This window comes from Bos taurus, chromosome 10 (genome assembly GCF_002263795.3).
Source record: "Bos taurus isolate L1 Dominette 01449 registration number 42190680 breed Hereford chromosome 10, ARS-UCD2.0, whole genome shotgun sequence".
In the NCBI taxonomy this organism is placed as follows: Eukaryota; Metazoa; Chordata; class Mammalia; order Artiodactyla; family Bovidae; genus Bos; species Bos taurus.
Genome location: NC_037337.1, coordinates 46,195,811 through 46,215,287, shown reverse-complemented (window position 1 = coordinate 46,215,287; position 19,477 = coordinate 46,195,811). Strand labels below are relative to the sequence as shown.

The window sequence follows — 19,477 nt, the reverse complement described above, 5'->3', positions numbered from 1 at the left end:
CCATCCCAGCCCCTCTCACCCAGTTACTGTCTAGTCACAAGCTCTCAATTTTAACAGCCCGGTACCAGGCACTGATACTCAATAACTATTAATATGAATTAAATGTCACTTCCACAGGGAAGTTGTCCCTGACTGTGCCCGGATAGGATCGAGTCCCTCTTTTACAATGCTCACACAACAACTAGTATTTTACCTCCACAGCATTCTGCAGAGTTTGCAATTACATACTACTTATGTGACAATTTGTTTAGTGTCCTCTCGTGTTAGTCTACTAAGTCCATGAGGGCAAGAACTGTGTCAATTTTGCTTATATTCTTAATGTTCAGAAATAAAGGTAAAGCACATAAAGGGACCTCAATAAACATTTGCTTAAGCAGTCTGGGTCTGTGGTTTCTTATTTACATAGAATCAAATTTAAACCCAGGTATTCTCTTACTCTTAACTGACATAAAGAGTTGATTCCAAGTATGGTGGTACCACAGGAGACGGACACTGTGGATTCTGTCTTCCATCCACTTGTCTCCTCCTATCACTGTACATACATTTCTGAAGTAGTTCTAGCTACTCCCAAGGCTTTCACCTTCCTCTCATATACGGAGTTAGTCTAAATGTCTCCCTCCTGAACTCCAGACTTGAGCATCCACTGCTAACATGATATAACCACTCAGATCTTAAATCTTAAATTGAAAGAAATTTTAAAAGAAGATCTCTTAAACTTATCATGTTTAAAACTGAACTTGTTGAATTCCCTGGCAGTATAATGGGCAGGACTCCACACTTTCACTACCAAGGGCCTCAGTTTAGCTTCAATACCTGGTTGTGGAACTAAGATCCCACAAGCCATGAGACACAACATAAATAAACAAATACATAAATAAGTAAAACTGAACCTGTCATCCCCCACCACCCCTATGAATGTATGAAGCTCTGAATTTATCAATTTAGAGATTCACATAAGAAAGGCCTCAATAAAGGTACTTAACAAGGGCACTTCTGGAAATGCAAGAGGGACAGCCCATTTTCAAAGTTCTGCAGTTGAAAATGAAGTGCACACTGTGATCTCACTCTCCCCACCCTGCCCCAAGTATGTCCCTTCTCCAGGACTTCATTAAGCTGACACTGATTTTGGCACTCTAACTCAATAAGCCACACAAATTATCAATGTTTAGCTGCACAAAAGTAAACAGTTGATAAAAAAAGGAAAATGCTTTTCTTGTTATTATTCCTACTTAGAAAGTGAGTACACTTAGAAAATGAAAGGACTTGCTCAGTTTGCTGACAAACTGTTTTGCTACATCAATAATGACAACTAGTCAAATAAACCAGGAAGCAGACATGCTTATTCAGCAAGTAAAGAACTAGAGACAAAACTGAATCAAACTAATGGGTTTTTGCTTGTATTCAGAACAACCAATTCACAATCCTGATGAACCAGCTAAATACTGGCAAAAGGAAAAAAAAAAAAAAAAAAAACCTGCTGTTGCCTTGTTTTAATTTACAGTAATGATTTATACCACTAAAGGCCAATTGTTCTTTTTTCTACTCACGGTCCAATGCACAAATCCAAATTTAATTACATATACAAACTACTAAAGCCATCAATGAAAACTGTGGTTTTAAAAACTACCAAAGGACTGAAAAAGAAACCAAATAGCACTACCTTTCTTTCTAAAACATAAATTAGTGAGGGAAGTTGATGGATTTGAGCACAGAAGTAGACTTAATCATTCCTACAAATGAATTTATCAAATTCTGTGGCTTTCTAACATTCTCTTTGTGAAAAGAGCAATAATAGCCACTAACATTCACTGAATATTTTCTATTTGGCAGGCACTGTACTAAACCCTTTCCACCTGTTATCTTATTTAATCTCAGAACTTTACGAAATAGGTACTCTTATTATTCCCATTTGCAAGGAAAGGAAACTGGAGGCACAGAAAGGCTAAACAGTGACCCAATATCACTGACAAGTAAGTGATAGAGTAAGGATTCAAACCAGAGCAGTGTGACATCCACCCTCAACCACTAAATCGTGCAGCTTATAACTATCGTGACCATTGCACGTTCTGCATCACTTAATTTCTAAAAACTAAAAATCTCAGACTGTTTCAGTAAATCATTTGCCAATTCAGTTATTTATTTGTTGCTGTGATAAAATCTGTTCCTCCTAGCCACTCTCTCAAGATCCTTAAATGATTTCATACCATATACAAAAATCAACTCAAATTGGCCCATAGACCTAAATGTAAGAGCTAAAACTAAAAATCTCTAGAAGGAAAACAATCTTAGCAACCCTGTAGTAGGCAAAAATGTCTTAAATAGGACTCAAAAACTTGATACATTGAACGTCATCATAACTCAAAAACTTTTCTGTCCAAAAAGCACTGTTAAGAAAATGAAGTTAAAAAAAAGAAAAGAAAATGAAAAGGCCAGCCTCAAATTTAACCTATCTGCGAAACATATAGCCAACAAAGGACTAGTATCAAGAATATATAAAAAGAACCCTTCCAACTAGTAATAAGACAACACAATTTTTTTAATGGATATAATATGTGAACAGATATGTCACCAAAGATACATAAATGGCCAAACAGGCATATAAGAGATGCTCAACATTAGTCATTAGAGAGATGGAAATTAAAACTACAATGAAATACTATTACAAACCCACAAAAATGGCTAACAGACAATACCAAGTATTTGTGAGGATGTGGAGCAACTAAAACTCTCATGAACTTCTACTGAGACTATAAAGTGGAAAACTGGTAGATAAAACTAAACATACATTATATTTACTGTACATGCAGCAATTCCACTCCATAGGTATTTGTCCAGAAAAAAGAAAACATATGACCACATAAAAATCTGTAAGTGTCCAAAAGTCTACAAATAATAAATGCTGGAGAGGGTGTGGAGAAAAGGGAACCCTCTTACACTGTTGGTGGGAATGCAAACTAGTACAGCCACTATGGAGAACAGTGTGGAGATTCCTTAAAAAACTGGAAATAGAACTGCCTTATGATCCAGCAACCCCACTGCTGGGCATACACACTGAGGAAACCAGAAGGGAAAGAGACACGTGTACCCCAATGTTCATCGCAGCACTGTTTATTATAGTCAAGACATGGAAGCAACCTAGATGTCCATCAGCAGATGAATGGATAAGAAAGCTGTGGTACATATACACAATGGAGTATTACTCAGCCATTAAAAAGAATACATTTGAATCAGTTCTAATGAGGTGGATGAAACTGGAGCCTATTATACAGAGTGAAGTAAGCCAGAAGGAAAAACATAAATACAGTATACTAACGCATATATATGGATTTTAGAAAGATGGTAACAATAACCTGGTGTACGAGACAGCAAAAGAGACACTGATGTATAGAACAGTCTTATGGACTCTGTGGGAGAGGGAGAGGGTGGGAAGATTTGGGAGAATGGCAAGGAAACATGTAAAATATCATGTAGGAAACGAGTTGCCAGTCCAGGTTCGATGCACGATGCTGGATGCTTGGGGCTGGTGCACTGGGATGGCCCAGAGGGATGGTATGGGGAGGGAGGAAGGAGGAGGGTTCAGGATGGGGAACACATGTATACCTGTGGTGGATTCATTTTGATATTTGGCAAAACTAATACAATTATGTAAAGTTTAAAAATAAAATAAAATTAGAAAAAAAAAAAAGAAAAAAAAGAAAATGATTTTAAAAGAAAAAAAAAAAATCTGTAAGTGAATGTTCATAGCAGCTTTATTCATAATAGCTTAAAATTGGAAACTCCATCAACTGATGATGAATGGATAAACAAATTACAGTGTATCGATACAATGGCATGTCACTCAGTAATAAAAAGGAATAAACTACTGATGTAAGCAACAGTGCAAATGAATCACAAACGAATTACACTAAAGAAGCCAGACATAAAAAAGACTATATAACTATGCTTCCATATATATATATATATATACACATATAGTCGCTCAGTCGTGTCCAACTCTTTGCAACCCCATGGACTATACAGTCCATAGAATTCTCCAGGCCAGAATACTGGAGTGGGTAGCTTTCCTTCTCCAGAGTATCTTCCCAACCCAGGGATCAAACCCAGGTCTCAAGCATTGCAGGTAGACTCTTTACCAGCTGAGCCACAAGAGAAGCCCATATATATATATATATATAATATATAAGTAATTCCAGAAGAAGCAACACTATAATGATAGAAAGCAGATCACTGGTTGCCAGTGACTAGGGAATACGGAGAGTAAATTAACCACTCACAAGGAGGTATGGTGGAAATTTCTGGGGATGATGAACATGGACTATATCATGACTCTGGTAGTAGTTTGAGGACCATACATTGGTCAAAATTTGTCAAACTGCTTACTAAATGGTACATTTTATTGTATATTAATTATGCTTCACTGTTGTTTAGTTGCTAAGTGGTGTCCAACTCTTTTATGACACCCACGCACTTTAGCCCACAAGGCTTCTCTGTCCATGGGATTTTCAAGGCAAGAATACTGGATTGGGTTGCCATTTTCTTCTCCAGGGGATCTTCCCCACCCAGGGATTAAACCTGCATCTCCTGCATCGGCAGATTCTTTAACACTGAGCCACCTGGGAAGCCCTATTCATTAAAGGTGACCAAAAAAAATATTTTAAACCCAATAACTGGGAGATTTCTTGCCTTCTCCTATCCACTTAAAGCCCAAAGGTTCTGAGATGTCCTCTTTTTTTTCCTCAATACTTTTCCTTCTTTTTATATCAACCATATATCTTCATTGCTAAAGGTGAACCCATCACTACACAGCTACCTCGCAAATCCACATCTCTGGACAGTATCTCTGCAGAGCACCAGTCCTGTTTCCAAAAGCCTCGTGGACATCACCATGTCAATGCTGCCCACCCTCAATTCACCATTCCAAAATTAACTTCAATCTCTTCTAGCTTCTCTACCTCCTAATGCTCTTCTATCCTACACTCCTACATCCTTACAAAACCAGCTCCTCTGATACCTCAACTCAAGTACCCTAAGTCAAAATCATAGAACAGTCTGACTCAGGCCTTTCCTTTACACCCCAGCCTCTTTTAACATTTCCACTGGCTCCACTCAATTTCAGCTGTCATAACCTACCCTGGGAAACTGCAATGGGCTCCCAAAGAGTCTACCCATTCCAGTGCATTCTACCTACTTCTGCTAATGTTCTTAAATCTCTGTTTTAACCAGTTATTTCATTACCTACCCATAAAGAAGTTAATGGCAGTCCATGGGGTCGCAAAGAGTTGGACATGACTGAGGGACTGAGCTGAACTTAAGGCTTACTTTGTGGACTATACTGTCAAGCTCCCCTAGTTTCCATTTGGGTCAGGCCAATGACAGGCACTAGAGGATGAAAAGAAAAAGAAACCGAGGTCCTTATTTCCCTGGCTTTCTCCCCACCTGGGAACCCTTCCCCTGTGGCCACAGGTCCTTGGCTTCCACTGCTCCCGCTCTCATCAGGCTTCAGTATTCCTTTCCCTGTCCCTGCTGGCTTAAAAGTACCAATGGCTGGATACTGTAAGGCCTCGGGAACTTCACTATCCCTTGTTGCTTTCCTTAACTCTACCCAAATCTCTGTAACTAGTCCATTTGTTCGCTGCCAGGACCCTCGGTAATACAGCTCCCTAGGCTTAGAATTCCTCACTCTGCTTCCCAAGGCTCACAATGAACAGTTCACTCTAACTTATCAGACCTTAACTACCACATGTTCCTCAGCAGCTCTCTGTTTTGGTCAGGCAGGCATCCCTACCAATCCCTGCATGCATGCTGCACGCTAAGTCATGTCAGTTGTGTCCGACTCTGTGTGACCCTATGGACAGCAGCCCACCAGGCTCCTCTGTCCACGGGATTCTCTAGGCAAGAATACTGGAATGGGTTGCCATTTCCTTCTCCTACCAATCCCTACCATCACTCATCTGGGATGCATTCACTTCTACTCTGTACCCTTACTCATGTTGTTGCCCACCCCCCAAGAATGCCCACCCCTTCCTCTCTACCTAACAAGTCCTATACCTCCTTCAGTACAAATTCAGAACCTACATTATCACCCGCCAATCCCCACCCCCACCCCCACCCCATCCCATTAAACCTGTCCTAATAACTTACTCACAGTTATCTTTCTTATCTTGGAATTGCCATTCTTCTTACACAGAAGTACTTTGAAAACTATGAAACTAAATGTTAGGTATGGCACTGTATGGTCTTGTTCACCACATATCTCCTAAAGGAAAGCAATCTGAACTACTTCAAGTTCCTTCTTTTACATTCCATCAAGAATATACACTAACATTAGAAACAGTCATTTTTTTTGACAAGTGATATATAAAAATATGTTCTAGTACAAAAAGTTTGATAACTAGCTGTGAGCAAATTTACTACACTTTTAATTATTCTGTTTTCAATGTAACGCAGTTATAACAATGGATGCTATCAATCTTGGGGTTTTTAGAACACCAGTGCACTTCCTAATGAAAGAACCCTTGAGAACAAAAGAATAAAATTATCAATTTGTCAAGTTCAACAACCTGTTGTTATGCAAATAGATGCAATTATTCCAGAAATGCAAATAGTAATGTCAGCATATGCAGGATACCTTAATTTGTAGCTCACCAGAGGCCATGAATCAGACAACAGACTTCAACAAAAGTAGATTATTTAGAGGCCTGAAGAGGCCAATGCTGCTGCTGCTGCTGCTAAGTCACTTCAGTCATGTCCGACTCTGTGAGACCCCATAGACGGCAGCCCACCAGACTTCCCCATCCCTGGGATTCTCAAGGCAAGAACATTGGAGTGGGTTGCCATTTCCTCCTCCAATGCATGAAAGTGAAAAGTCAAAGTGAAGTCGCTCAGTTATGTCCGACTCTTAGCTACCCCATGGACTGCAGCCTACCAGGCTCCTCCGTCCATGGGATTTTCCAGGCAAGAGTACTGGAGTGGGTTGCCATTGCGCTCCTCATCATATGCTGTTTGTAGAGAAAAATCTCCTCCCTCTTCTTTAGAACCATCTATTTGCAAGTATTTAAAGTCTAAGTCATGGCAACCATAACATTTTTGGTAAATTTATCCTCACTAAACTCCCAATGATATATCCAACTTACATTTCAAGAACTCATTTTTATGAGGCTCCCTAAAATAAAGAATGGAGAAATAGCAAACTCAGTGGTAAAGAATCTGCCCGCCAATGAAGCAGACTCAGGTTTGAGCTCTGGGTTGGGAAGATCCTTTGGAGAAGGAAATGGCAACCCCACTCCAGTATTCTTGCCTGGGAAATCCCATGGACAGAGGAGCCTGGCAGGCTACAGTCCATGCGGTCACACAGAGTCAGATACAACTTAGCTACTAAGCACACACGAAGGAAGCAGGTACTATGGCTAGATCCTCACACAATCTCAGGATCGTCGTCGTGAAAGTCACTCAGTCCTGTCCAACTCTTTGCAATCCCATGGACTGTAGCCCACCAGGCTCCTCCCTCCATGGGATTCTCCAGACAAAGTACTGAAGTGGGTTGCCAATGCCTTCTCCAGGGGATCTTCCCAACCCAGCGATTGAACCCAGGTCTCCTGCATTCCAGGCAGACGTTTTAACCTCTGAGCCACCAGGGATGCAAATATGATTCTGAGAAGAAAAAACAAAACTTAAGAGAGTATTAGCACGACTGAGTGACTTCACTTTCACTTTTCACTTTCATGCACTGGAGAAGGAAATGGCAACCCACTCCAGTGGTCTTGCCTGGAGAATCCCAGGGACAGGGGAGCCTGGTGGGTTGCTGTCTATGGGGTCGCACAGAGTCAGACATGACTGAAGTGACTTAGCAGCAGCAGCAGCAGAAAGAACTAATGGTGTATCAAAAGAAACAGGGGACAGGCAAGGAGACATTACAGTACCAAATACTAACTGGCTTCAAAGTAACAAAACTGCTGAGCTTGCACACACCTAGAGCTTGGGCTCCACAACAGAAGCCACCAAAATGAGAAGCCTGTGCACCACAATGAAGAGTAGACCCCACACGTTGCAACTAGAGAAAGCCTGCACACAGCAAGAAGACCCAAGTGCAACCAAAAATAAATAAATGTTACCAGAAAAAGGTACAAATGCATCTACATTAGGAAAATCTATTACACACAAAGCACAGTATGCCCACAGGACTCAGAACCCAGATGAGAAGGATGTGCAAGCAACTGGAATATACTATGATAACACTACATAACAAAAGTCACCCAGAAGGAGCTGTGGATAATACTGAGAAAGAAGAAAAGAACAGAATGCCCGAAAAGTTAAGAGATGAGGGCCTAAAAGAAAACAATCATAATAGATCGGGTTTGTGAGGAGATAAATTTTAAGGATATTTAGAAGGTATATACTCAATAAGACTAGGCTCAATCAACATTTGCATTATGCAATTTTAATTAAGAATAGGGTAATGCTTAAACTAAGAAATATCCTATTCATCGCAGTCTTTTAAAGTAGCAGAAAAAAATAAAAGGTATAAAGAGCAAAAAGAAGAAACAGTCTTAAGTCCACCAATAAGAAACTGGTTAAATAAATAATACACAGGAGTTCCCTGGTGGTACACTGGATAAGAATCCGCCTGCCAATGCAAGAGACATGGGTTCGATCCCTGGTTGGAGAAGATTCCACATGCCAACTAAGCCCTTACACCACAACTTAGCCCATGCTCTAGAGCCCTCAAGCCACAACTACTGAGGCCATGTGCTGCAACTGTTGAAGCCCGTGCACCTACAGCCTGTGCTCCACAAGAGAAGCCACTGCAATGAGAAGCTCATGCACCGCAATGAGGAGCAGCCCCAACTCACCACAACTAAAGAAAGCCCATGTGCAACAACAGAGGATTTTCACATAATCTCAAAATACCACACTTCCTAGATTAATTATCAGTTACAAAGGGAGTGGGGGAATGTGCACTTAAGAGTGAAGTGATCTGGTAACAGCGCCCACTTTAAATTAATGATCAAATTTAGCATCACCTATAATGAGCTATTCCAAATCCTGAAAGATGATGCTGTGAACGTGCTACACTCAATATGCCAGCAAATGTGGAAAACTCAGCAGTGGCCACAGGACTGGAAAAGGTCAGTTTTCATTCCAATCCCAAAGAAAGGCAATGCCAAAGAATGCTCAAACTACCGCACAATTGCACTCATCTCACATGCTAGTAAAGTAATGCTCAAAATTCTCCAGGCCAGGCTTCAGCAGTATGTGAACCGTGAAGTTCCTGATGTTCAAGCTGGTTTTAGAAAAGGCAGAGGAACCAGAGATCAAATTGCCAACATCCGCTGGATCATCGAAAAAGCAAAAGAGTTCCAGAAAAACATCTCTTTCTGCTTTATTGACTATGCCAAAGCCTTTGACTGTGTGGATCACAATAAACTGTGGAAAATTCTTCAAGAGATGGGAATACCAGACCACCTGATCTGCCTCTTGAGAAATTTGTATGCAGATCAGGAAGCAACAGTTAGAACTGGACATGGAACAACAGACTGGTTCCAAATAGGAAAAGGAGTTCGTCAACGATGTATATTGTCACTCTGTTTATTTAACTTATATGCAGAGTACATCATGAGAAACGCTGGACTGGAAGAAACACAAGCTGGCATCAAGATTGCCGGGAGAAATATCAATAACCTCAGATACACAGATGACACCACCCTTATAGCAGAAAGTGAAGAGGAACTCAAAAGCCTCTTGATGAAAGTGAAGAGTGAAAAAGTTGGCTTAAAGCTCAACATTCAGAAAATGAAGATCATGGCATCTGGTCCCATCACTTCATGGGAAATAGATGGGGAAACAGTGGAAACAGTGTCAGACTTTATTTTTCTGGGCTCCAAAATCACTACAGATGGTGACTGAAGCCATGAAATTAAAAGACGCTACTCCTTGGAAGGAAAGTTATGACCAACCTAGATTGCATATTCAAAAGCAAATACATTACTTTGCCAACAAAGGTTCGTCTAGTCAAGGCTATGGTTTTTCCTGTGGTCATGGATGGATGTGAGAGTTGGACTGTGAAGAAGGCTGAGCACCGAATAATCGATGCTTTTGAACTGTGGTGTTGGAGAAGACTCTTGAGAGTCCCTTGGACTGCAAGGAGATCCAACCAGTCCATTCTGAAGGAGATCAGCCCTGGGATTTCTTTGGAAGGAATGATGCTAAAGCTGAAACTCCAGTACTTTAGCCACCTCATGCGAAGAGTTGATTCATTGGAAAAGACTCTAATGCTGGAAGGGATTGGGGGCAGGAGGAGAAGGGGACAACAGAGGATGAGATGGCTGGATGGCATCACTGACTCGATGGACGTTGGTCTGAGTGAACTCCAGGAGTTGGTGATGGACAGGGAGGCCTGGCATGCTGCGATTCATGGGGTCGCAAAGAGTCGGACACAACTGAGCGACTCATCTGATCTGATAATGGAAAAAATGGCATTAGGTGCCTTGTGAGGTGACACAAAAAGCACGTATCACTTATATAGCTATCCCGAAATTCATACATAATCTTAAAGAAACAATCAGCAAATTCAGATTGTAGTATATTATGTAAGACAAATGGCCTAGATTAATTCTTCAATAAAGTTAGTATCACTGAAAAAGAGGGGAAGGAAGCAAGGGATTGTTCTAGACTAAAAGAGACTAAAGTGACAAAGAAACCAAAGTAATATGTGAATATGACTGAATTGTGAATCAGAAAAAAAAAAGGCATAAAAGATAAGTGGAAGACAAAAAATTTAAATACAGACACTGCATATTAGATAATGAATTCATGTTATTTTCCTTAGGTATGATAAAGACTTCTCTGGTGGCTCAGAGGTTAAAGCATCTGTCTACAATGTGGGAGACCTGGGTTCAATCCCTGGGTTGGGAAGATCCCCTGGAGAAGGAAATGGCAATCCACTCCAGTACTACTGCCTGGAAAATCCCATGGACAGAGGAGCCTAGTAGGCTACAGTCCATGGGGTCACAAAGAGTCGGACACGACTGAGTGACTTCACTTTCACTTCCACAATAAAGGTATTGTGGTTACACTGGGAAATGTCCTTATTTTTAGGAGATGCACACCTGAAATTTTTTTTTTTTTTAGGTTGAGGGGGTGAGGGAATATTTTAGTGACTACAACTTCTCTCACATAAAGCAAATTGTGTGGTGGGGGGAGGGTGGGGGGTATGTTTAGAGAAAAGAAAAAAAGCACCCACAACAAAGTGTTACAATCTATGAAACTAAATGAAAAGCACATAGGAGTTTGTTGTACTATTCTTCAACTTTTCTATAGACTTAAAATCTTTTCAAAATAAGAGTCTGTGGAAGTGGACAGAAATAGCTAAATCAAGCATAGCTGAGCTCCAGTAATAAAAATGAAGGGAGAAAAAAAAATTCTTTTTTAAAAAAAGAAAAAGATTATCTTTTACAATAAGAATATACAGAGGAGTTAAATGATACATATAGTTTTTCTATTATTAACCATGTCCTTCCTGGTGGAGCATATGTAACAAACTCATTTATTCCTGGAGTATCTGTATTAATCAAATACCACTTTAAATTTCCCTGATACATGGTTATTTGAAGTAATTATAATGATATCATCTTTGTAAACTCAGAATTAGAATAATGAATCTTACTCAAAATGGACCAGGGCGGTCCATAAACATAGACCCTAAGTTGCCTACCCTTCCTAGAAGATAAAAACCAGACAGCAAGATGACAAGTTTACTTAAGCTTGTGCCCTGTACAAAGTACACAGAAGGAAGCTAACGAGCAGGGAATAACCAGTTCAACAAAAATGAGAAGGCAGCTCTTTCCATCTCTTAAATCTTTAACCCGCATCTTCATTGTTTTGAAATAGTCATGAATTTCTTATATTAGAAAACATCAAAGTTAATCTATTGTAACATGAATGGTGGTAAATTACAATAGAAAAAATCTAAATGGCAAAGTTAATTTGGAAATGAGCTTAACTATCTATGACTATGTTCCTTGAGAATTCACCTTTAAACAAAACAATGAAGTCACACTATGAAAACCTGACAAAGGAGAAATGGAAAACTTTCTTCCTTCATTCATCTTGAATCCTACCTCCCTCCTGAAAATCTCTCAAGTTAACAGAAAATAGCAAAATTTGAAAATAATTCCATCTCCATGAAAGTAATCGAGCTGTATATTTAGTTTACATACACTTCTATGAAGATATATGATACTCTGATTGAAAGGTTTTAAACTTTTAAAAAAATAAAACACGTAGATGCAAGACTAACAAAACATATACAGGATGTATAGGCTAAAACTTGCAAGTCACAGATGAAAGAAATCAAAGGAGTTCTAAATAAGTGAAGAGATACACCATGTTCCTAGAATGGAGGACTAAATATAAAAATGCCAGTTCTCCCTCCAAATGATCTAGAGATTTAGTACAATATCTATCAAAATCACAGCAAGATTTTTTTGCATCTATAGATAAACTTACTTTAAAATTTATATGGAAATGCAAAAGAACTAGCATGCCTAAAATCATAAGCTTTACTATCAATTTAAAACTAACAAGGAAATATTAAGAGATGTAAATACAATATAATCTAATCCTCAAAAAGAAAACATTTTGAAAATAAGATCATGCCAAAAATCTGCTTGGGTAAAGAGAATGATTAACAAAGCAAACTACTAGATGTAGTCATGAAAACAGAAAGCGAGAGTTGCTAAAGAACCAACTTCAAGTATAAAGAACCCTTCCACAATCCAACACAATAGGCTCCTTTCCCCTCCCACCACTGCAACAGTATACTGATAATTAGAGATGGTTACATAACCCCCACACAACACACAAACTCACTAAAAAAGCCCATATTTAGACTGTTTCAAAAAACTTATACTTTATTCTTTTTAATGTTTTCTTAGGAGTCTCAGTTACTTGTCTTTTAATCCAGTATAGTGTGAAAAGAGTTTTTTCCACATAAAACTACAAAACAATCAATGATCCCAAATTCTACAGGAAAAAAACACTAAAATAAAGCTTTATACTACAGTGCAGTATCCACTCTTGATCTGCAAGAAATATGTTCCAAGACCCCTAGTGGATACCTGAAACTATGGCCAGTACCTAATCCAAATATATTATGTTTTCCCTATACATACACTGCGCTTCCTTGATAGCTCAGTTGGTAAAGAATCCGCCTGCAATGCAGGAGACCCCAGTTTGATTCCTGGGTCAGGAAGATCTGCTGGAGAAGGGATAGGCTACCCACTCCAGTATTCTTGGGCTTCCCTTGTGGCTCAGCTGGTAAAGAATAGCCTGCAATGCGGGAGATCTGGGTTCGATCCCTGGGTTGGAAAGATCCCCTGGAGAAGGAAAGGCCACCCACTCCAGTATTCTGGCCTGGAGAATTAATTCCATGGACTGTACAGACCATGGACTTAAACATTATACACTTTTACAGTATATATATACTTATACATTATGTACATTATATATATGTATACATATACAATACATATATACATTATAAAGTTTAATGTATAAATTAGAATAGTAAGAGATTAACAATAATAAAATAGAATATAACAATATACCGTAAAACAGTATATATAAAAATACACCATAATAAAAGTTATGTGAATTATGGTCCTTCTCTCAAAACATCTTATGGTACAAATACAATGCCCTTCCCATCTCAACTAAGCACTTAGGCACTGTAGCCATAAACTTAAGCAATTTGAGGGGCATCAGCAAAACTATTACCAATTTTCTATTTCCTTCCTCACAATTTCACAGGTAGAAGATTCATTCTTATCAGAGAGTTTAGCAACCTCAGCACACAATTTTCTTTATGAAGTTGAGAACTTTCACTTTTCCCTTAAAGGAAGCACCTGTTTCTTTAGTATATCCGAATCACCGGCATCACTGCTTTTGTTGTATTTTAAGTAAAATAAGGGTTCCTTGAACTCAAGCACTGTACAAAGGGGTGATTTATGGAGCAGAACCACCAAAGATTTAATCAAGTTACTCAGAATGGCAAGCAATTTAAAAATTATGAATTATTTCTGGAATTTTCCATTTAATATTTTCAGACCATGGTTGACAGTTGGTTAACTGAAACTATAGAAAGTGAAACTCACTGCCTCGTTAAATTAATCTAACCCCAAACAGGTTTTTTAATCTATTCACCCTGTTACTAACAGGTCCGCTATTAAACTGAGTGTACTAGGGAAGGGATGGCACATTTCAGTTGGCCCAGGATGCTATCAGTTTATGCCTACTGTCGCTGCATGTACCTTTTTTACTATGTTAGAGGCAAAAGATCAAATGCCTATGATTATTCTCTTTTAAGAACACAAAATGTTAGGTTATAAAGCAATAAATATATATATATACATATAATTTTGAAACAATTCTCTGAGTATATAAAAATCTAGAAAAAAAATCTCAAGAACTACACATTAGAATTTAACAGTGGTTACTCTGTGCGGTGAGGTAGTTTTTACTTTTTTATTTTCCTCTATACCATCTAAAAATTACTGTTTCCAATTAGCACATACTATCTTTTACACTTAGGAGGGAGTCACTTCCATTTGTCAAAATGCAGGTTTTCTTTCTGACCCAAGTCATCTCATTCCAAAAGCGTGCACTACTTTTACATGTTATTCATTAAGAACCGAGGCAATGTGATTTAGTATACGAAATTTTAGCCTTTAGGATGCACCATATCTAAATTCAATAACCAGATTTGGACTCCCTTGGTGGTCTAGCAGTTAAGATTCTGTGCTTCCAATGCAAGGGGCACCGGTTTGATCCCTGATCAAGGAAGTTCTGCATGCCATGTGGTATGTGCCCCCGCCAAGAAAAAAAAAAATTCAAAACCCAGTTTTGTTGTAGAAAATATAGGACCTACCTGCCTTTCAGGATTGTTTAGAGGATCAAACAAGAGTCTACATGAATGTAGAATGAAGTACAAATGCAAAATGAAGTACACTTAAGTGAGCTATGATTACTACTACAAGCACATGAACCAACTGTGGAACCTCAGATCTCATATGTAAAATGAAGGGGTCTTATAAAGTAAGCTCCAATTCCCTTCTAATCTGAAATTCTGGTATAACAGTGTCCTCTTAACTCAGCATTCTACTTACATTCATCTAATCTATATCTTTGAGAGGTGGACCTTTTCTATGGATAACAGTTTCCAGGTTTCCATGTTTTCTATCTTCACTGGGACACAGTCAGCTCTCCACATTCTTCTCTCAGACACTGATTGCCTGAAAGTTAAAGAAAATATGTATGGTCCTTTCAAGCAGAGTTTATATCCCCTCTCAATCTAATTTGTATTTCATGATCTCCATCTGCCACATCTTGCAGTATGGAGCAGTGGCTATGCACAAGGACTCTGGAGCCAGGTGCCTAGGTTTAGATTCTGGTTCTGCTGTATCAACAACTCTGCAGTGTAACCTTCGAACTATTTGCTTAATCTCTCTGTGCCTCAATTTCCTTATCTGTAAAACTGGGATAACAACAGTATACCTACTGGATAAGTTTGTTGTAAAGATTAACAAATTACAAATTATATATAAAGGACTGAAAACAGTGCCTAGCATGTAATGTTATATATGACTGAAGTCCTTTCCTAACATGGCTTCTCTAAAAGTATAATGCTTACGGGCTAAGATAAACAACATTTGCCTCTTTCTTTTATTCTCACTGGAAAAAATGTATTATTTTTTAAATTTTTATTTATTTATTTTTAATTGGAGGATAATTGCTTTACAGTATTGTTTCTGCCATATAGCAACATGAATCACCCACATATATACATATATACCTTCCATCTTATTATCTATCAAAAATTTCCCCACATCACTGTAGTGAAGTAACACACACTCATCATCATTAGCTATTTTTATTTATTCTCTTTTCAAACCCAATTCATATTTCCCAAAATCTGATTCCTCTGGAAAATTTGTCCCATTAGTTCTTCAAGATGCTATGGGGGAACAAGGGGAAGCCTCAGTTATCAAATAAATTTGGAAAATGTTGAGTTAATATTAAACAGGTTCCTTACTGTAGGTCTTTTACGTGTTAACACGTACTATATTACGTATCAAGAAAGGAAAAAGTACACATAGTATATCAGTTTGCTTGACCTCAAAACCTTTTTGTCAAGGATCTACACTGGGAAGTGCTGCTGCTTTAGTTGTCAAAGAACTTTTAATACAAATTATGCTATGTTACATTAACTCAAAATTTCTTAAATCTGATTCACACCAAAGCCTATTCTCAAATTCATGCCAAGAAATCAGACTCAAAAAACTAATAACTGCTGCCCTGAACAAATTACTTTTGAAATTTCTGAAAATGAACATAGACTGCAAAAGAACAAACCCCAATGACCAGCTACACATATTACGAGACAAGCTGTTATCTCATGATAGGATGTTCAGCTATTTACTGGCCAAATGTAAAACTCTAGATTCCCAAGTTTTTTCTGGATTTTCAATAATAAAGATCTGCACTCTTTCCTTTTTAAAAGAATTTTGTCAAATCATCCCAGAACCCGTTCAGATATAAATACAAGGCCCAAAATGTACAATTTACACTGTTGAAGGACTATCCTAAAAAACACCATCTTAAAAAAAACCAAAACATCTAATACATGAACAACAGAATTTCACTATTTTGCAGTCCCTAATGAATGATCATCAATAACTGCCAATATCACAAAAAGAGAACAAGACCTGATGGAACACAGATTTCTCCTATGAAGTACACCTACCAAAAGAAAAAAAAAAAAAAAAAACCTGACAAATCTATCAATTTACAAGAAATTCTGGGGACAGAATGTGTTAAATGACATTTACAGTACAGAGATGCAATCAGCAAAATGAGACTATGGGAAACTTCTCAAAAACCTGGTTTCTTAAAATAACAAAAAAAAGGGGAAAAAAAAAAGGAAGGCGAGCCTAAAGATTAAAAGTGATTTAATATACAAGATAATTGTAAACTACAGACCTTATTTGGAATCCACTTCAAGCCAACTGTGTATGTATATAAAACAATCAGAAAAATACAAAACCTGACTACATGTTTGATGACATTAACACCTTGTTATAAAACTTTTTAAGATAATGGTATTATGCTTACTTAATAAAAAGAGAAAATGACTTTTAGAGGTCATATTGAAATACCTAAAATTTACAAATTAAATATGTCCAGGATATGGTTCAAAAAAGTCCAGAACTGGGAGTGTGTAGTGGTAGACAGAAATATAAAGAAAATAAGATTGTCTATAATAATTCATGAAGGTTCAATGATAGGTACATGGGAGCGCTTTATAGTTTTCTTTCTACTTTTAGTATATGTTTAAAAGATTTTATAATAAAAATTTTTTTTAAATAAACACTGTCTTGGAATTGAGTTATCTACCTAGGACTGCAAATAGCCTCTATGTATTCCCATAAAAGATTAATGCACAGTCATGCATAAGTGAATTTAAGTTTACCATGAACAAATCAAGTTTATAAAGTATGAAATCATTTGACAAGAATTTCACGAATACTCAATATGCTAAACTCTCCTATGTAATTAATTCTTATTTACAAGCCTGTTAATAATATCCAGCCAGTTTATGGTTTTCCATGAAAATAATAGTCTAATTATAATTTTTTTTAATTTTTATTTAAGTTGTAGACAGTATTGCAGAGCCATTGCTACTATTCCCGTGGGCTTATGGTACTTCTGGAATTTATCATCAGAAGACATATTGTATAGATGCTCCAGCTCACTAAGCTCCAAACAGGACTAGTTTTATCTTGTGTACAAGAACTCTTTCCTGCCTTCCCTATAGTGAAATAAAAAGCCAAGCCAACAGATGGCAGACGAAGAGGGAGGGGGTGGTAACAAGGAGGCAATTACAAGACAGCACCACGGAAAAAGAGAATAACACTGAGAACTGAAAGATGCAACTTAAAAATACAAAACATTCAGCAATCATCTGAAAAACAATGTCACATTTTTTCAACCATCATTAAAATGAAGTGATTCTGTAAATTTGCACCTGATTTTATTCCCTTATACAGCATATCATTTAAGAGTTTTGAAAAATTCCTCTTAAAATCTCAGACCAATTTAATCAGTGCAATTCAGAATAGTTTCAAAATGAACAGGAGGAATACTGTTAGGTGTTAGTATGTTAGGTGCATACTAAATTTTTATCAGCATTTCCCTACTGTCACACATTACGTGAGTCTTTTCAGAAGCTATCAAAACACCCTTCTAGATTTCAAAGAATCAAAGTGCCATACTCCTATGCTAATCTACAATATAAACAAAACAGTATCAATATTATTATAGCCTAACTGGAAAAGGTCTTAACGAAAAATATCAATTTAAAAAAGATTACAACTGTGTTGCTACAAGAATTATATTTTTAACCTAAGCTGTATTTCTTAAAAATGTCTAGGCTTTAAGCATAACAAACACTAAGAACATACCAATTACAATAGGCCATCTTTGCCCAAATTCATCATGCCAAGTATATTCTGCCTCCAGATGAAGAACTTCTCAATCACTAATGTAAGAGATAAGTCTATAACACCATACAATGCAGAAATCCACCACTTACGCTCTGGCAGTTTTGCAAAGCAACAGTGATGTCCTTTATGAATAGCATCTTCATAAAAGAGAGTCTAGCAACTAGAGGTTATTCAAAGGCTTGTTCCTTAGGCAAGCACCTTTCTCCTCTATGGAAACTTATCAAATGACAAAATATCTATCCTGCCTATTCCACAGAGGTGTTACAAAGATAAATTGAGATGTTTCCCTAACTACTCGGGAAAGTGAAAAGCTATATACAAATGTGAGGCATTATTATTTTACTACTTGTTTGCACTCCAGACAGTTTTCAGACTAAACTCGCTACTTAATATCATTGTTTCAAGGTCTACCAAGAAAAACTTATTTCAGGGTATAAAAATTCACTAACATTCACCTTTTTAAAATAGAAAAGTTCAATCCTTATTCCAACTGTTGTTCTCGTCTAACACCTATTACCTTCTTTGGCAGAAGAAAACTATTGATAGAAACATTCTTTAAGAAGTCAAAGCAGCATCCTTAGTGGCTCAGTGGTAAAGAATTTGCCTGCCAACACAGAAGACATTGGTTCAATCCCTGATCCAGAAAGATCCCACATGCCAAGGAGCAACTAAGCCCGTGCACCACAACTACTAAGCCAGTGCTCTAGAGCCTGGGAGCAGGGGCGCCCTAGAGCCAAGTTCCACAAGAAAAACACCACTATGAAAAGAGAGCTTCCCTTGTAGCTCAGACGGCCTGCAATGCAGGAAACCAGAGTTCGATTCCTGGGTCAGAAATGGCAACTCACCCCAGTATTCTTGCCTGGAGAAGCCCATGGACAGAGGAGCCTGGCAAGCTACAGTATATGGGGCCACAAGATTCA

The 19,477-nt window shown here is 37.9% G+C and overlaps 1 protein-coding gene across 18 annotated transcripts in view; it reads right to left on the bottom strand.

Moving 5' to 3' along the window:
* HERC1 (HECT and RLD domain containing E3 ubiquitin protein ligase family member 1) overlaps positions 1-19,477 on the bottom strand; it is a 231,896-nt gene that overhangs the window by 182,759 nt on the left and 29,660 nt on the right. The window contains exon 2 of one of the 18 annotated variants that reach the window (XM_059890543.1): positions 15,162-15,287. The exons of the other annotated variants lie outside the window; for them this stretch is intronic. The gene's annotated coding sequence lies outside the window, so the exon portion shown is untranslated. The remainder of the gene's footprint in view (positions 1-15,161; positions 15,288-19,477) is intronic. 18 annotated transcript variants of the gene reach the window in all.